At 58.0% G+C, this 14,879-nt stretch overlaps 5 non-coding genes across 5 annotated transcripts; all 5 read right to left on the minus strand.

Moving 5' to 3' along the window:
• Nucleotides 1-1,584: 1,584 nt before the first annotated feature.
• On the minus strand, nucleotides 1,585-1,775 carry LOC140205655 (U2 spliceosomal RNA). The gene has a single exon (XR_011887922.1). It is a non-coding gene; the product is annotated as a U2 spliceosomal RNA (small nuclear RNA).
• Nucleotides 1,776-4,834: 3,059 nt separating this feature from the next.
• LOC140205656 (U2 spliceosomal RNA) lies at nucleotides 4,835-5,025 on the minus strand. The gene has a single exon (XR_011887923.1). It is a non-coding gene; the product is annotated as a U2 spliceosomal RNA (small nuclear RNA).
• Nucleotides 5,026-8,104: 3,079 nt separating this feature from the next.
• Nucleotides 8,105-8,295, minus strand: LOC140205657 (U2 spliceosomal RNA). Its single transcript, XR_011887924.1, has one exon. It is a non-coding gene; the product is annotated as a U2 spliceosomal RNA (small nuclear RNA).
• A 3,059-nt stretch (nucleotides 8,296-11,354) lies between these two features.
• LOC140205658 (U2 spliceosomal RNA) lies at nucleotides 11,355-11,545 on the minus strand. The gene has a single exon (XR_011887925.1). It is a non-coding gene; the product is annotated as a U2 spliceosomal RNA (small nuclear RNA).
• A 3,078-nt stretch (nucleotides 11,546-14,623) lies between these two features.
• Nucleotides 14,624-14,814, minus strand: LOC140205659 (U2 spliceosomal RNA). Its single transcript, XR_011887926.1, has one exon. It is a non-coding gene; the product is annotated as a U2 spliceosomal RNA (small nuclear RNA).
• Nucleotides 14,815-14,879: the final 65 nt, after the last annotated feature.

Here is a 14,879-nt window from a genome sequence, read left to right on the forward strand (position 1 = left end):
ACACACACACACAGAGTCACAGACACACGTGCACACGGAGTGCTGAGGGATCTGCCAAGCTGTACAGAGGGCAGTAAAGGGAGAAGGGCCGAGGCCCTTCATTATGCCTCTGTGCTGACGCCTGAGCAGACTGACTGGTTTTGCAGCGGGGTGGGTGCACGGATGTAGAAACAGGAGGGAGGGCACGGCAGGAGGGAAATGTGTCGCGGGCTGACGGCGGCCCTGTGCCCCACTGCTCTGCAGGTGCGTTTTTGGCCGGCATGGCTCAGTGGTGGAGTGGGTGGGCGCGTGTGCGCGCCGTGGAAGGAAAGGGGTACTGATTATGCCTTGGTTGTGAAACAGGAAACGGATCGGCGAAATGCCTGCCGGAGGGAGGCACAGTGCCGTGCGTGAAGCAGGGGCACGTGGACGGATGTGGCAATTGTGGAGACGTGCGCCAAAGCTGGACGCCGAGTAGGTAGGTGTAAGCATGAGACGTTTGAGTGATCTTGGGGTTTGGGACGTGATTCTGAGCGAGGCTAGAGATGCACTGCACTGCCGATGTATATTGGGGAGGTCTGAGTGGGTGGAGTGGGGGGTTGTGCCTCTGCCTTACCTTGAACGGTGGGCGGGGCTTTGGGCCTGGGGCAGGCAGACGCATCAGAGGAGGCCAGGAGGCCAGGCCAGGCCAGGGCAGGGCAGGTAGGCAGAGTTTTGCTGATGCTATGGCTAGGTGGTGATGCTTGTAGCTGGTCTGTCTGTCTGGGCAGGAGAGCAGCAGTCTTGGCAGTCTGGTGCAGGCGGGGAGGATGCAGGGTGCAGGAGCACCGGGCCCTGTTGTGCCGGCGGCGGCGGCGCCCCGTTGCTCTGTAGCCGGGCTCCATCGGATGCCTCCCTCCCTTCCTTCCTTCCTCCCTCCCGTCCGCGTGCCCTGGCTGCTGGCACACTTGAACGAGCCTGCCTGTCCGACAGGCTGGCTGGCTGCTGGTGAAATTGCAGCAGAGCCAGTGACTCGATATCGTTCGTTCCTTCCTTCCTTCCTTCCTTCCTTCCTTCCTTCCTTCCTTCGCCCGCCCGTCCATCCGTCCGTCCGTCCGTCGCGTCCTCCGTTGGCTTCAAGGAGCAGCTGAGAAGCCTGAGCCTGAGAAGTGGAGCGAGTGTGGCGGGACAGAAAAGGTCTTTCGGCCTGCTCCACTTCACTCTGCTTCTGTGCTTGGTGCAGGCAGCAGCCGAGTGAGCAGGCATCAGAATGAGTGCGCCGGTTGAGCAGTTTGCTTCAGGAATGAATGCCAAGGGGCATCTCTCATGAAGTTGCTGCCTTGCCTGCAGCACCTGATCTGGTTGCAGCCCGGATGTGCACTTGATCTTAGCCAAACGGCCCAGATATGATGCCCGTGCTGTTGTTGAGTTGTCTGCACATTGCGTGAGTGAGTGAGTGAGTGAGCTGTATCGACAGACAGACACAGACACAGGAGAGGTGTAGAGCAAGCAGCTCTCCTCTCTCTCCATGTGCGTGCATGCTTGTCTGTGCTGCTGTGCCGCCGCCGCCGCCTGATGGAGCTTTCGTCGTTTTTCTTTTCTTTGCTACTTTGAAATTCCCCAGAAGGGGAGTGCACCGTTCCCAGAGGCACTGCAATACCGGGTCGATGCGTGGAGTGGACGGAGCAAGCCCCTATTCCATCTCCCTGTTCCAAAAATCAATTTAATATATGGTCCCCAGATAAGGGACGTATCAGATATTAAACTGATAAGAACAGATACTACACTTGATCTTAGCCAAAAGGCCGAGAAGCGATGCAGGCGGCCTCTTGAGTCGGCTACATCCTGCCTAGCCTCTGGTGTTTAGATTGAAGCAGGAGGCCTGGCAAAGACCTTGCTGCCCTGGCCCGCTGGCAGCTCTCCCCTAGGTTGTCTGGGATCGGTGGGTGTGCTGGACAGCTGTTGCCTACCTGGTCCGTCCTGAGTGCAACTTGTCAGAGGCTATGTAAAGCTGCCAGTGATCCACCAATCATCTGGGAGTGGGGCCGTACCTACGGGCGCCTACGTCACTGGCACACTGCCTACGTCAAGGCTGCCGGCTTCCTCGGCTGGCTCCCAGGTCGGTCTCAGAGGCTGGCTCAACTTGCACTGCTCTCCTGGTCGTGGGAGGCTGGTCACGCTGTCCTGTCTGCACAAAAGTCTGCAGGGGGAGTGGGAGCAGGCCGCTCGGCCCTTCAAGGGCGTCCCTGCACTCGGCAAAGAGAGCGCGCCTCTCGGCTTTGCGTGCCCCAGCTGGCTGGCGCATCCAGCTGAACGGTCTCCTTCGGAGGCTCTGCCCTCTCCGGGAGGGAGCGAGCGGATGGGACTGCACCGGGCGACAAAGGCAGAGGCCACGTGCGCCGCTCAAGACCGGTTACGAGGTTTGTGGACGTGGCCAAAGTCCGCGGGCAGAAAAGCCTCCTGGCAAGCTTGGGAATAGGAAGATGTCAGCTACAGGTGTGCCTGAGGAGAAACAATGGGTGTGCTCTCCAAGCCGAAGGCTGAAGTGCAGCCATTCACACCTCTGTGCCTTTATTTTGATGTGTGTGGAATTACAATTGTTGAGTGGCTTGAGTTTGTTTCATCTCACAGAAGCTGTAGACTTTGCGTCTGCACAGGCTATCATTGGACACAGTGGTGTCTTCTCCCCTGCTCCCCCACCACCTTTTTTTACCAGGGTGGATGGGGGTGGGTGGGTGTGTGTGTGTGTCTGTCTGTCTCTCTGTGTCTGTCTCTGTCTCTCTCACCCACCGACACAAACACACATGGAATGCTGAGGGATCTGGCAGGGTCGGTCTGTCTCTCTCTCTCACTCACTCAATCTCACACACACACAGAGTCACAGACACACGTGCACACGGGGGTGTGTGGGGGTGGGTGTGTGTGTGTGTTTGTGTGTGTGTGTGTGTCTGTCTCTCTGTGTCTGTCTCTGTCTCTGTCTCTCTCACCCACCGACACAAACACACATGGAATGCTGAGGGATCTGGCAGGGTCTGTCTCTCTCTCTCACTCAATCTCACACACACACAGAGTCACAGACACACGTGCACACGGGGGTGTGTGGAGGTGGGTGGGGGTGTGTGTGTGTGTGTGTGTGTGTCTGTCTGTCTCTCTGTCTCTGTCTCTGTCTCTCTCACCCACCGACACAAACACACATGGAATGCTGAGGGATCTGGCAGGGTCTGTCTCTCTCTCTCTCACTCACTCACTCACTCACTCACTCACTCACTCAATCTCTCTCTCTCACACACACACACACACACACAGAGTCACAGACACACGTGCACACGGAGTGCTGAGGGATCTGCCAAGCTGTACAGAGGGCAGTAAAGGGAGAAGGGCCGAGGCCCTTCATTATGCCTCTGTGCTGACGCCTGAGCAGACTGACTGGTTTTGCAGCGGGGTGGGTGCACGGATGTAGAAACAGGAGGGAGGGCACGGCAGGAGGGAAATGTGTCGCGGGCTGACGGCGGCCCTGTGCCCCACTGCTCTGCAGGTGCGTTTTTGGCCGGCATGGCTCAGTGGTGGAGTGGGTGGGCGCGTGTGCGCGCCGTGGAAGGAAAGGGGTACTGATTATGCCTTGGTTGTGAAACAGGAAACGGATCGGCGAAATGCCTGCCGGAGGGAGGCACAGTGCCGTGCGTGAAGCAGGGGCACGTGGACGGATGTGGCAATTGTGGAGACGTGCGCCAAAGCTGGACGCCGAGTAGGTAGGTGTAAGCATGAGACGTTTGAGTGATCTTGGGGTTTGGGACGTGATTCTGAGCGAGGCTAGAGATGCACTGCACTGCCGATGTATATTGGGGAGGTCTGAGTGGGTGGAGTGGGGGGTTGTGCCTCTGCCTTACCTTGAACGGTGGGCGGGGCTTTGGGCCTGGGGCAGGCAGACGCATCAGAGGAGGCCAGGAGGCCAGGCCAGGCCAGGGCAGGGCAGGTAGGCAGAGTTTTGCTGATGCTATGGCTAGGTGGTGATGCTTGTAGCTGGTCTGTCTGTCTGGGCAGGAGAGCAGCAGTCTTGGCAGTCTGGTGCAGGCGGGGAGGATGCAGGGTGCAGGAGCACCGGGCCCTGTTGTGCCGGCGGCGGCGGCGCCCCGTTGCTCTGTAGCCGGGCTCCATCGGATGCCTCCCTCCCTTCCTTCCTTCCTCCCTCCCGTCCGCGTGCCCTGGCTGCTGGCACACTTGAACGAGCCTGCCTGTCCGACAGGCTGGCTGGCTGCTGGTGAAATTGCAGCAGAGCCAGTGACTCGATATCGTTCGTTCCTTCCTTCCTTCCTTCCTTCCTTCCTTCCTTCCTTCCTTCGCCCGCCCGTCCATCCGTCCGTCCGTCCGTCGCGTCCTCCGTTGGCTTCAAGGAGCAGCTGAGAAGCCTGAGCCTGAGAAGTGGAGCGAGTGTGGCGGGACAGAAAAGGTCTTTCGGCCTGCTCCACTTCACTCTGCTTCTGTGCTTGGTGCAGGCAGCAGCCGAGTGAGCAGGCATCAGAATGAGTGCGCCGGTTGAGCAGTTTGCTTCAGGAATGAATGCCAAGGGGCATCTCTCATGAAGTTGCTGCCTTGCCTGCAGCACCTGATCTGGTTGCAGCCCGGATGTGCACTTGATCTTAGCCAAACGGCCCAGATATGATGCCCGTGCTGTTGTTGAGTTGTCTGCACATTGCGTGAGTGAGTGAGTGAGTGAGCTGTATCGACAGACAGACACAGACACAGGAGAGGTGTAGAGCAAGCAGCTCTCCTCTCTCTCCATGTGCGTGCATGCTTGTCTGTGCTGCTGTGCCGCCGCCGCCGCCTGATGGAGCTTTCGTCGTTTTTCTTTTCTTTGCTACTTTGAAATTCCCCAGAAGGGGAGTGCACCGTTCCCAGAGGCACTGCAATACCGGGTCGATGCGTGGAGTGGACGGAGCAAGCCCCTATTCCATCTCCCTGTTCCAAAAATCAATTTAATATATGGTCCCCAGATAAGGGACGTATCAGATATTAAACTGATAAGAACAGATACTACACTTGATCTTAGCCAAAAGGCCGAGAAGCGATGCAGGCGGCCTCTTGAGTCGGCTACATCCTGCCTAGCCTCTGGTGTTTAGATTGAAGCAGGAGGCCTGGCAAAGACCTTGCTGCCCTGGCCCGCTGGCAGCTCTCCCCTAGGTTGTCTGGGATCGGTGGGTGTGCTGGACAGCTGTTGCCTACCTGGTCCGTCCTGAGTGCAACTTGTCAGAGGCTATGTAAAGCTGCCAGTGATCCACCAATCATCTGGGAGTGGGGCCGTACCTACGGGCGCCTACGTCACTGGCACACTGCCTACGTCAAGGCTGCCGGCTTCCTCGGCTGGCTCCCAGGTCGGTCTCAGAGGCTGGCTCAACTTGCACTGCTCTCCTGGTCGTGGGAGGCTGGTCACGCTGTCCTGTCTGCACAAAAGTCTGCAGGGGGAGTGGGAGCAGGCCGCTCGGCCCTTCAAGGGCGTCCCTGCACTCGGCAAAGAGAGCGCGCCTCTCGGCTTTGCGTGCCCCAGCTGGCTGGCGCATCCAGCTGAACGGTCTCCTTCGGAGGCTCTGCCCTCTCCGGGAGGGAGCGAGCGGATGGGACTGCACCGGGCGACAAAGGCAGAGGCCACGTGCGCCGCTCAAGACCGGTTACGAGGTTTGTGGACGTGGCCAAAGTCCGCGGGCAGAAAAGCCTCCTGGCAAGCTTGGGAATAGGAAGATGTCAGCTACAGGTGTGCCTGAGGAGAAACAATGGGTGTGCTCTCCAAGCCGAAGGCTGAAGTGCAGCCATTCACACCTCTGTGCCTTTATTTTGATGTGTGTGGAATTACAATTGTTGAGTGGCTTGAGTTTGTTTCATCTCACAGAAGCTGTAGACTTTGCGTCTGCACAGGCTATCATTGGACACAGTGGTGTCTTCTCCCCTGCTCCCCCACCACCTTTTTTTACCAGGGTGGATGGGGGTGGGTGGGTGTGTGTGTGTGTCTGTCTGTCTCTCTGTGTCTGTCTCTGTCTCTCTCACCCACCGACACAAACACACATGGAATGCTGAGGGATCTGGCAGGGTCGGTCTGTCTCTCTCTCTCACTCACTCAATCTCACACACACACAGAGTCACAGACACACGTGCACACGGGGGTGTGTGGGGGTGGGTGTGTGTGTGTGTTTGTGTGTGTGTGTGTGTCTGTCTCTCTGTGTCTGTCTCTGTCTCTGTCTCTCTCACCCACCGACACAAACACACATGGAATGCTGAGGGATCTGGCAGGGTCTGTCTCTCTCTCTCACTCAATCTCACACACACACAGAGTCACAGACACACGTGCACACGGGGGTGTGTGGAGGTGGGTGGGTGTGTGTGTGTGTGTGTGTGTGTGTCTGTCTGTCTCTCTGTCTCTGTCTCTGTCTCTCTCACCCACCGACACAAACACACATGGAATGCTGAGGGATCTGGCAGGGTCTGTCTCTCTCTCTCTCACTCACTCACTCACTCACTCACTCACTCACTCACTCACTCACTCACTCACTCAATCTCTCTCTCTCACACACACACACACACACACAGAGTCACAGACACACGTGCACACGGAGTGCTGAGGGATCTGCCAAGCTGTACAGAGGGCAGTAAAGGGAGAAGGGCCGAGGCCCTTCATTATGCCTCTGTGCTGACGCCTGAGCAGACTGACTGGTTTTGCAGCGGGGTGGGTGCACGGATGTAGAAACAGGAGGGAGGGCACGGCAGGAGGGAAATGTGTCGCGGGCTGACGGCGGCCCTGTGCCCCACTGCTCTGCAGGTGCGTTTTTGGCCGGCATGGCTCAGTGGTGGAGTGGGTGGGCGCGTGTGCGCGCCGTGGAAGGAAAGGGGTACTGATTATGCCTTGGTTGTGAAACAGGAAACGGATCGGCGAAATGCCTGCCGGAGGGAGGCACAGTGCCGTGCGTGAAGCAGGGGCACGTGGACGGATGTGGCAATTGTGGAGACGTGCGCCAAAGCTGGACGCCGAGTAGGTAGGTGTAAGCATGAGACGTTTGAGTGATCTTGGGGTTTGGGACGTGATTCTGAGCGAGGCTAGAGATGCACTGCACTGCCGATGTATATTGGGGAGGTCTGAGTGGGTGGAGTGGGGGGTTGTGCCTCTGCCTTACCTTGAACGGTGGGCGGGGCTTTGGGCCTGGGGCAGGCAGACGCATCAGAGGAGGCCAGGAGGCCAGGCCAGGCCAGGGCAGGGCAGGTAGGCAGAGTTTTGCTGATGCTATGGCTAGGTGGTGATGCTTGTAGCTGGTCTGTCTGTCTGGGCAGGAGAGCAGCAGTCTTGGCAGTCTGGTGCAGGCGGGGAGGATGCAGGGTGCAGGAGCACCGGGCCCTGTTGTGCCGGCGGCGGCGGCGCCCCGTTGCTCTGTAGCCGGGCTCCATCGGATGCCTCCCTCCCTTCCTTCCTTCCTCCCTCCCGTCCGCGTGCCCTGGCTGCTGGCACACTTGAACGAGCCTGCCTGTCCGACAGGCTGGCTGGCTGCTGGTGAAATTGCAGCAGAGCCAGTGACTCGATATCGTTCGTTCCTTCCTTCCTTCCTTCCTTCCTTCCTTCCTTCCTTCCTTCGCCCGCCCGTCCATCCGTCCGTCCGTCCGTCGCGTCCTCCGTTGGCTTCAAGGAGCAGCTGAGAAGCCTGAGCCTGAGAAGTGGAGCGAGTGTGGCGGGACAGAAAAGGTCTTTCGGCCTGCTCCACTTCACTCTGCTTCTGTGCTTGGTGCAGGCAGCAGCCGAGTGAGCAGGCATCAGAATGAGTGCGCCGGTTGAGCAGTTTGCTTCAGGAATGAATGCCAAGGGGCATCTCTCATGAAGTTGCTGCCTTGCCTGCAGCACCTGATCTGGTTGCAGCCCGGATGTGCACTTGATCTTAGCCAAACGGCCCAGATATGATGCCCGTGCTGTTGTTGAGTTGTCTGCACATTGCGTGAGTGAGTGAGTGAGTGAGCTGTATCGACAGACAGACACAGACACAGGAGAGGTGTAGAGCAAGCAGCTCTCCTCTCTCTCCATGTGCGTGCATGCTTGTCTGTGCTGCTGTGCCGCCGCCGCCGCCTGATGGAGCTTTCGTCGTTTTTCTTTTCTTTGCTACTTTGAAATTCCCCAGAAGGGGAGTGCACCGTTCCCAGAGGCACTGCAATACCGGGTCGATGCGTGGAGTGGACGGAGCAAGCCCCTATTCCATCTCCCTGTTCCAAAAATCAATTTAATATATGGTCCCCAGATAAGGGACGTATCAGATATTAAACTGATAAGAACAGATACTACACTTGATCTTAGCCAAAAGGCCGAGAAGCGATGCAGGCGGCCTCTTGAGTCGGCTACATCCTGCCTAGCCTCTGGTGTTTAGATTGAAGCAGGAGGCCTGGCAAAGACCTTGCTGCCCTGGCCCGCTGGCAGCTCTCCCCTAGGTTGTCTGGGATCGGTGGGTGTGCTGGACAGCTGTTGCCTACCTGGTCCGTCCTGAGTGCAACTTGTCAGAGGCTATGTAAAGCTGCCAGTGATCCACCAATCATCTGGGAGTGGGGCCGTACCTACGGGCGCCTACGTCACTGGCACACTGCCTACGTCAAGGCTGCCGGCTTCCTCGGCTGGCTCCCAGGTCGGTCTCAGAGGCTGGCTCAACTTGCACTGCTCTCCTGGTCGTGGGAGGCTGGTCACGCTGTCCTGTCTGCACAAAAGTCTGCAGGGGGAGTGGGAGCAGGCCGCTCGGCCCTTCAAGGGCGTCCCTGCACTCGGCAAAGAGAGCGCGCCTCTCGGCTTTGCGTGCCCCAGCTGGCTGGCGCATCCAGCTGAACGGTCTCCTTCGGAGGCTCTGCCCTCTCCGGGAGGGAGCGAGCGGATGGGACTGCACCGGGCGACAAAGGCAGAGGCCACGTGCGCCGCTCAAGACCGGTTACGAGGTTTGTGGACGTGGCCAAAGTCCGCGGGCAGAAAAGCCTCCTGGCAAGCTTGGGAATAGGAAGATGTCAGCTACAGGTGTGCCTGAGGAGAAACAATGGGTGTGCTCTCCAAGCCGAAGGCTGAAGTGCAGCCATTCACACCTCTGTGCCTTTATTTTGATGTGTGTGGAATTACAATTGTTGAGTGGCTTGAGTTTGTTTCATCTCACAGAAGCTGTAGACTTTGCGTCTGCACAGGCTATCATTGGACACAGTGGTGTCTTCTCCCCTGCTCCCCCACCACCTTTTTTTACCAGGGTGGATGGGGGTGGGTGGGTGTGTGTGTGTGTCTGTCTGTCTCTCTGTGTCTGTCTCTGTCTCTCTCACCCACCGACACAAACACACATGGAATGCTGAGGGATCTGGCAGGGTCGGTCTGTCTCTCTCTCTCACTCACTCAATCTCACACACACACAGAGTCACAGACACACGTGCACACGGGGGTGTGTGGGGGTGGGTGTGTGTGTGTGTTTGTGTGTGTGTGTGTGTCTGTCTCTCTGTGTCTGTCTCTGTCTCTGTCTCTCTCACCCACCGACACAAACACACATGGAATGCTGAGGGATCTGGCAGGGTCTGTCTCTCTCTCTCACTCAATCTCACACACACACAGAGTCACAGACACACGTGCACACGGGGGTGTGTGGAGGTGGGTGGGGGTGTGTGTGTGTGTGTGTGTGTGTCTGTCTGTCTCTCTGTCTCTGTCTCTGTCTCTCTCACCCACCGACACAAACACACATGGAATGCTGAGGGATCTGGCAGGGTCTGTCTCTCTCTCTCTCACTCACTCACTCACTCACTCACTCACTCACTCAATCTCTCTCTCTCACACACACACACACACACACAGAGTCACAGACACACGTGCACACGGAGTGCTGAGGGATCTGCCAAGCTGTACAGAGGGCAGTAAAGGGAGAAGGGCCGAGGCCCTTCATTATGCCTCTGTGCTGACGCCTGAGCAGACTGACTGGTTTTGCAGCGGGGTGGGTGCACGGATGTAGAAACAGGAGGGAGGGCACGGCAGGAGGGAAATGTGTCGCGGGCTGACGGCGGCCCTGTGCCCCACTGCTCTGCAGGTGCGTTTTTGGCCGGCATGGCTCAGTGGTGGAGTGGGTGGGCGCGTGTGCGCGCCGTGGAAGGAAAGGGGTACTGATTATGCCTTGGTTGTGAAACAGGAAACGGATCGGCGAAATGCCTGCCGGAGGGAGGCACAGTGCCGTGCGTGAAGCAGGGGCACGTGGACGGATGTGGCAATTGTGGAGACGTGCGCCAAAGCTGGACGCCGAGTAGGTAGGTGTAAGCATGAGACGTTTGAGTGATCTTGGGGTTTGGGACGTGATTCTGAGCGAGGCTAGAGATGCACTGCACTGCCGATGTATATTGGGGAGGTCTGAGTGGGTGGAGTGGGGGGTTGTGCCTCTGCCTTACCTTGAACGGTGGGCGGGGCTTTGGGCCTGGGGCAGGCAGACGCATCAGAGGAGGCCAGGAGGCCAGGCCAGGCCAGGGCAGGGCAGGTAGGCAGAGTTTTGCTGATGCTATGGCTAGGTGGTGATGCTTGTAGCTGGTCTGTCTGTCTGGGCAGGAGAGCAGCAGTCTTGGCAGTCTGGTGCAGGCGGGGAGGATGCAGGGTGCAGGAGCACCGGGCCCTGTTGTGCCGGCGGCGGCGGCGCCCCGTTGCTCTGTAGCCGGGCTCCATCGGATGCCTCCCTCCCTTCCTTCCTTCCTCCCTCCCGTCCGCGTGCCCTGGCTGCTGGCACACTTGAACGAGCCTGCCTGTCCGACAGGCTGGCTGGCTGCTGGTGAAATTGCAGCAGAGCCAGTGACTCGATATCGTTCGTTCCTTCCTTCCTTCCTTCCTTCCTTCCTTCCTTCCTTCCTTCGCCCGCCCGTCCATCCGTCCGTCCGTCCGTCGCGTCCTCCGTTGGCTTCAAGGAGCAGCTGAGAAGCCTGAGCCTGAGAAGTGGAGCGAGTGTGGCGGGACAGAAAAGGTCTTTCGGCCTGCTCCACTTCACTCTGCTTCTGTGCTTGGTGCAGGCAGCAGCCGAGTGAGCAGGCATCAGAATGAGTGCGCCGGTTGAGCAGTTTGCTTCAGGAATGAATGCCAAGGGGCATCTCTCATGAAGTTGCTGCCTTGCCTGCAGCACCTGATCTGGTTGCAGCCCGGATGTGCACTTGATCTTAGCCAAACGGCCCAGATATGATGCCCGTGCTGTTGTTGAGTTGTCTGCACATTGCGTGAGTGAGTGAGTGAGTGAGCTGTATCGACAGACAGACACAGACACAGGAGAGGTGTAGAGCAAGCAGCTCTCCTCTCTCTCCATGTGCGTGCATGCTTGTCTGTGCTGCTGTGCCGCCGCCGCCGCCTGATGGAGCTTTCGTCGTTTTTCTTTTCTTTGCTACTTTGAAATTCCCCAGAAGGGGAGTGCACCGTTCCCAGAGGCACTGCAATACCGGGTCGATGCGTGGAGTGGACGGAGCAAGCCCCTATTCCATCTCCCTGTTCCAAAAATCAATTTAATATATGGTCCCCAGATAAGGGACGTATCAGATATTAAACTGATAAGAACAGATACTACACTTGATCTTAGCCAAAAGGCCGAGAAGCGATGCAGGCGGCCTCTTGAGTCGGCTACATCCTGCCTAGCCTCTGGTGTTTAGATTGAAGCAGGAGGCCTGGCAAAGACCTTGCTGCCCTGGCCCGCTGGCAGCTCTCCCCTAGGTTGTCTGGGATCGGTGGGTGTGCTGGACAGCTGTTGCCTACCTGGTCCGTCCTGAGTGCAACTTGTCAGAGGCTATGTAAAGCTGCCAGTGATCCACCAATCATCTGGGAGTGGGGCCGTACCTACGGGCGCCTACGTCACTGGCACACTGCCTACGTCAAGGCTGCCGGCTTCCTCGGCTGGCTCCCAGGTCGGTCTCAGAGGCTGGCTCAACTTGCACTGCTCTCCTGGTCGTGGGAGGCTGGTCACGCTGTCCTGTCTGCACAAAAGTCTGCAGGGGGAGTGGGAGCAGGCCGCTCGGCCCTTCAAGGGCGTCCCTGCACTCGGCAAAGAGAGCGCGCCTCTCGGCTTTGCGTGCCCCAGCTGGCTGGCGCATCCAGCTGAACGGTCTCCTTCGGAGGCTCTGCCCTCTCCGGGAGGGAGCGAGCGGATGGGACTGCACCGGGCGACAAAGGCAGAGGCCACGTGCGCCGCTCAAGACCGGTTACGAGGTTTGTGGACGTGGCCAAAGTCCGCGGGCAGAAAAGCCTCCTGGCAAGCTTGGGAATAGGAAGATGTCAGCTACAGGTGTGCCTGAGGAGAAACAATGGGTGTGCTCTCCAAGCCGAAGGCTGAAGTGCAGCCATTCACACCTCTGTGCCTTTATTTTGATGTGTGTGGAATTACAATTGTTGAGTGGCTTGAGTTTGTTTCATCTCACAGAAGCTGTAGACTTTGCGTCTGCACAGGCTATCATTGGACACAGTGGTGTCTTCTCCCCTGCTCCCCCACCACCTTTTTTTACCAGGGTGGATGGGGGTGGGTGGGTGTGTGTGTGTGTCTGTCTGTCTCTCTGTGTCTGTCTCTGTCTCTCTCACCCACCGACACAAACACACATGGAATGCTGAGGGATCTGGCAGGGTCGGTCTGTCTCTCTCTCTCACTCACTCAATCTCACACACACACAGAGTCACAGACACACGTGCACACGGGGGTGTGTGGGGGTGGGTGTGTGTGTGTGTTTGTGTGTGTGTGTGTGTCTGTCTCTCTGTGTCTGTCTCTGTCTCTGTCTCTCTCACCCACCGACACAAACACACATGGAATGCTGAGGGATCTGGCAGGGTCTGTCTCTCTCTCTCACTCAATCTCACACACACACAGAGTCACAGACACACGTGCACACGGGGGTGTGTGGAGGTGGGTGGGTGTGTGTGTGTGTGTGTGTGTGTGTCTGTCTGTCTCTCTGTCTCTGTCTCTGTCTCTCTCACCCACCGACACAAACACACATGGAATGCTGAGGGATCTGGCAGGGTCTGTCTCTCTCTCTCTCCTCACTCACTCACTCACTCACTCACTCACTCACTCACTCACTCACTCACTCAATCTCTCTCTCTCACACACACACACACACACACAGAGTCACAGACACACGTGCACACGGAGTGCTGAGGGATCTGCCAAGCTGTACAGAGGGCAGTAAAGGGAGAAGGGCCGAGGCCCTTCATTATGCCTCTGTGCTGACGCCTGAGCAGACTGACTGGTTTTGCAGCGGGGTGGGTGCACGGATGTAGAAACAGGAGGGAGGGCACGGCAGGAGGGAAATGTGTCGCGGGCTGACGGCGGCCCTGTGCCCCACTGCTCTGCAGGTGCGTTTTTGGCCGGCATGGCTCAGTGGTGGAGTGGGTGGGCGCGTGTGCGCGCCGTGGAAGGAAAGGGGTACTGATTATGCCTTGGTTGTGAAACAGGAAACGGATCGGCGAAATGCCTGCCGGAGGGAGGCACAGTGCCGTGCGTGAAGCAGGGGCACGTGGACGGATGTGGCAATTGTGGAGACGTGCGCCAAAGCTGGACGCCGAGTAGGTAGGTGTAAGCATGAGACGTTTGAGTGATCTTGGGGTTTGGGACGTGATTCTGAGCGAGGCTAGAGATGCACTGCACTGCCGATGTATATTGGGGAGGTCTGAGTGGGTGGAGTGGGGGGTTGTGCCTCTGCCTTACCTTGAACGGTGGGCGGGGCTTTGGGCCTGGGGCAGGCAGACGCATCAGAGGAGGCCAGGAGGCCAGGCCAGGCCAGGGCAGGGCAGGTAGGCAGAGTTTTGCTGATGCTATGGCTAGGTGGTGATGCTTGTAGCTGGTCTGTCTGTCTGGGCAGGAGAGCAGCAGTCTTGGCAGTCTGGTGCAGGCGGGGAGGATGCAGGGTGCAGGAGCACCGGGCCCTGTTGTGCCGGCGGCGGCGGCGCCCCGTTGCTCTGTAGCCGGGCTCCATCGGATGCCTCCCTCCCTTCCTTCCTTCCTCCCTCCCGTCCGCGTGCCCTGGCTGCTGGCACACTTGAACGAGCCTGCCTGTCCGACAGGCTGGCTGGCTGCTGGTGAAATTGCAGCAGAGCCAGTGACTCGATATCGTTCGTTCCTTCCTTCCTTCCTTCCTTCCTTCCTTCCTTCCTTCCTTCGCCCGCCCGTCCATCCGTCCGTCCGTCCGTCGCGTCCTCCGTTGGCTTCAAGGAGCAGCTGAGAAGCCTGAGCCTGAGAAGTGGAGCGAGTGTGGCGGGACAGAAAAGGTCTTTCGGCCTGCTCCACTTCACTCTGCTTCTGTGCTTGGTGCAGGCAGCAGCCGAGTGAGCAGGCATCAGAATGAGTGCGCCGGTTGAGCAGTTTGCTTCAGGAATGAATGCCAAGGGGCATCTCTCATGAAGTTGCTGCCTTGCCTGCAGCACCTGATCTGGTTGCAGCCCGGATGTGCACTTGATCTTAGCCAAACGGCCCAGATATGATGCCCGTGCTGTTGTTGAGTTGTCTGCACATTGCGTGAGTGAGTGAGTGAGTGAGCTGTATCGACAGACAGACACAGACACAGGAGAGGTGTAGAGCAAGCAGCTCTCCTCTCTCTCCATGTGCGTGCATGCTTGTCTGTGCTGCTGTGCCGCCGCCGCCGCCTGATGGAGCTTTCGTCGTTTTTCTTTTCTTTGCTACTTTGAAATTCCCCAGAAGGGGAGTGCACCGTTCCCAGAGGCACTGCAATACCGGGTCGATGCGTGGAGTGGACGGAGCAAGCCCCTATTCCATCTCCCTGTTCCAAAAATCAATTTAATATATGGTCCCCAGATAAGGGACGTATCAGATATTAAACTGATAAGAACAGATACTACACTTGATCTTAGCCAAAAGGCCGAGAAGCGATGCAGGCGGCCTCTTGAGTCGGCTACATCCTGCCTAGCCTCTGGTGTTTAGATTGAAGCAGGAGGC

Source organism: Mobula birostris, chromosome 11 (assembly GCF_030028105.1).
Source record: "Mobula birostris isolate sMobBir1 chromosome 11, sMobBir1.hap1, whole genome shotgun sequence".
NCBI classification, from domain to species: domain Eukaryota; kingdom Metazoa; phylum Chordata; class Chondrichthyes; order Myliobatiformes; family Myliobatidae; genus Mobula; species Mobula birostris.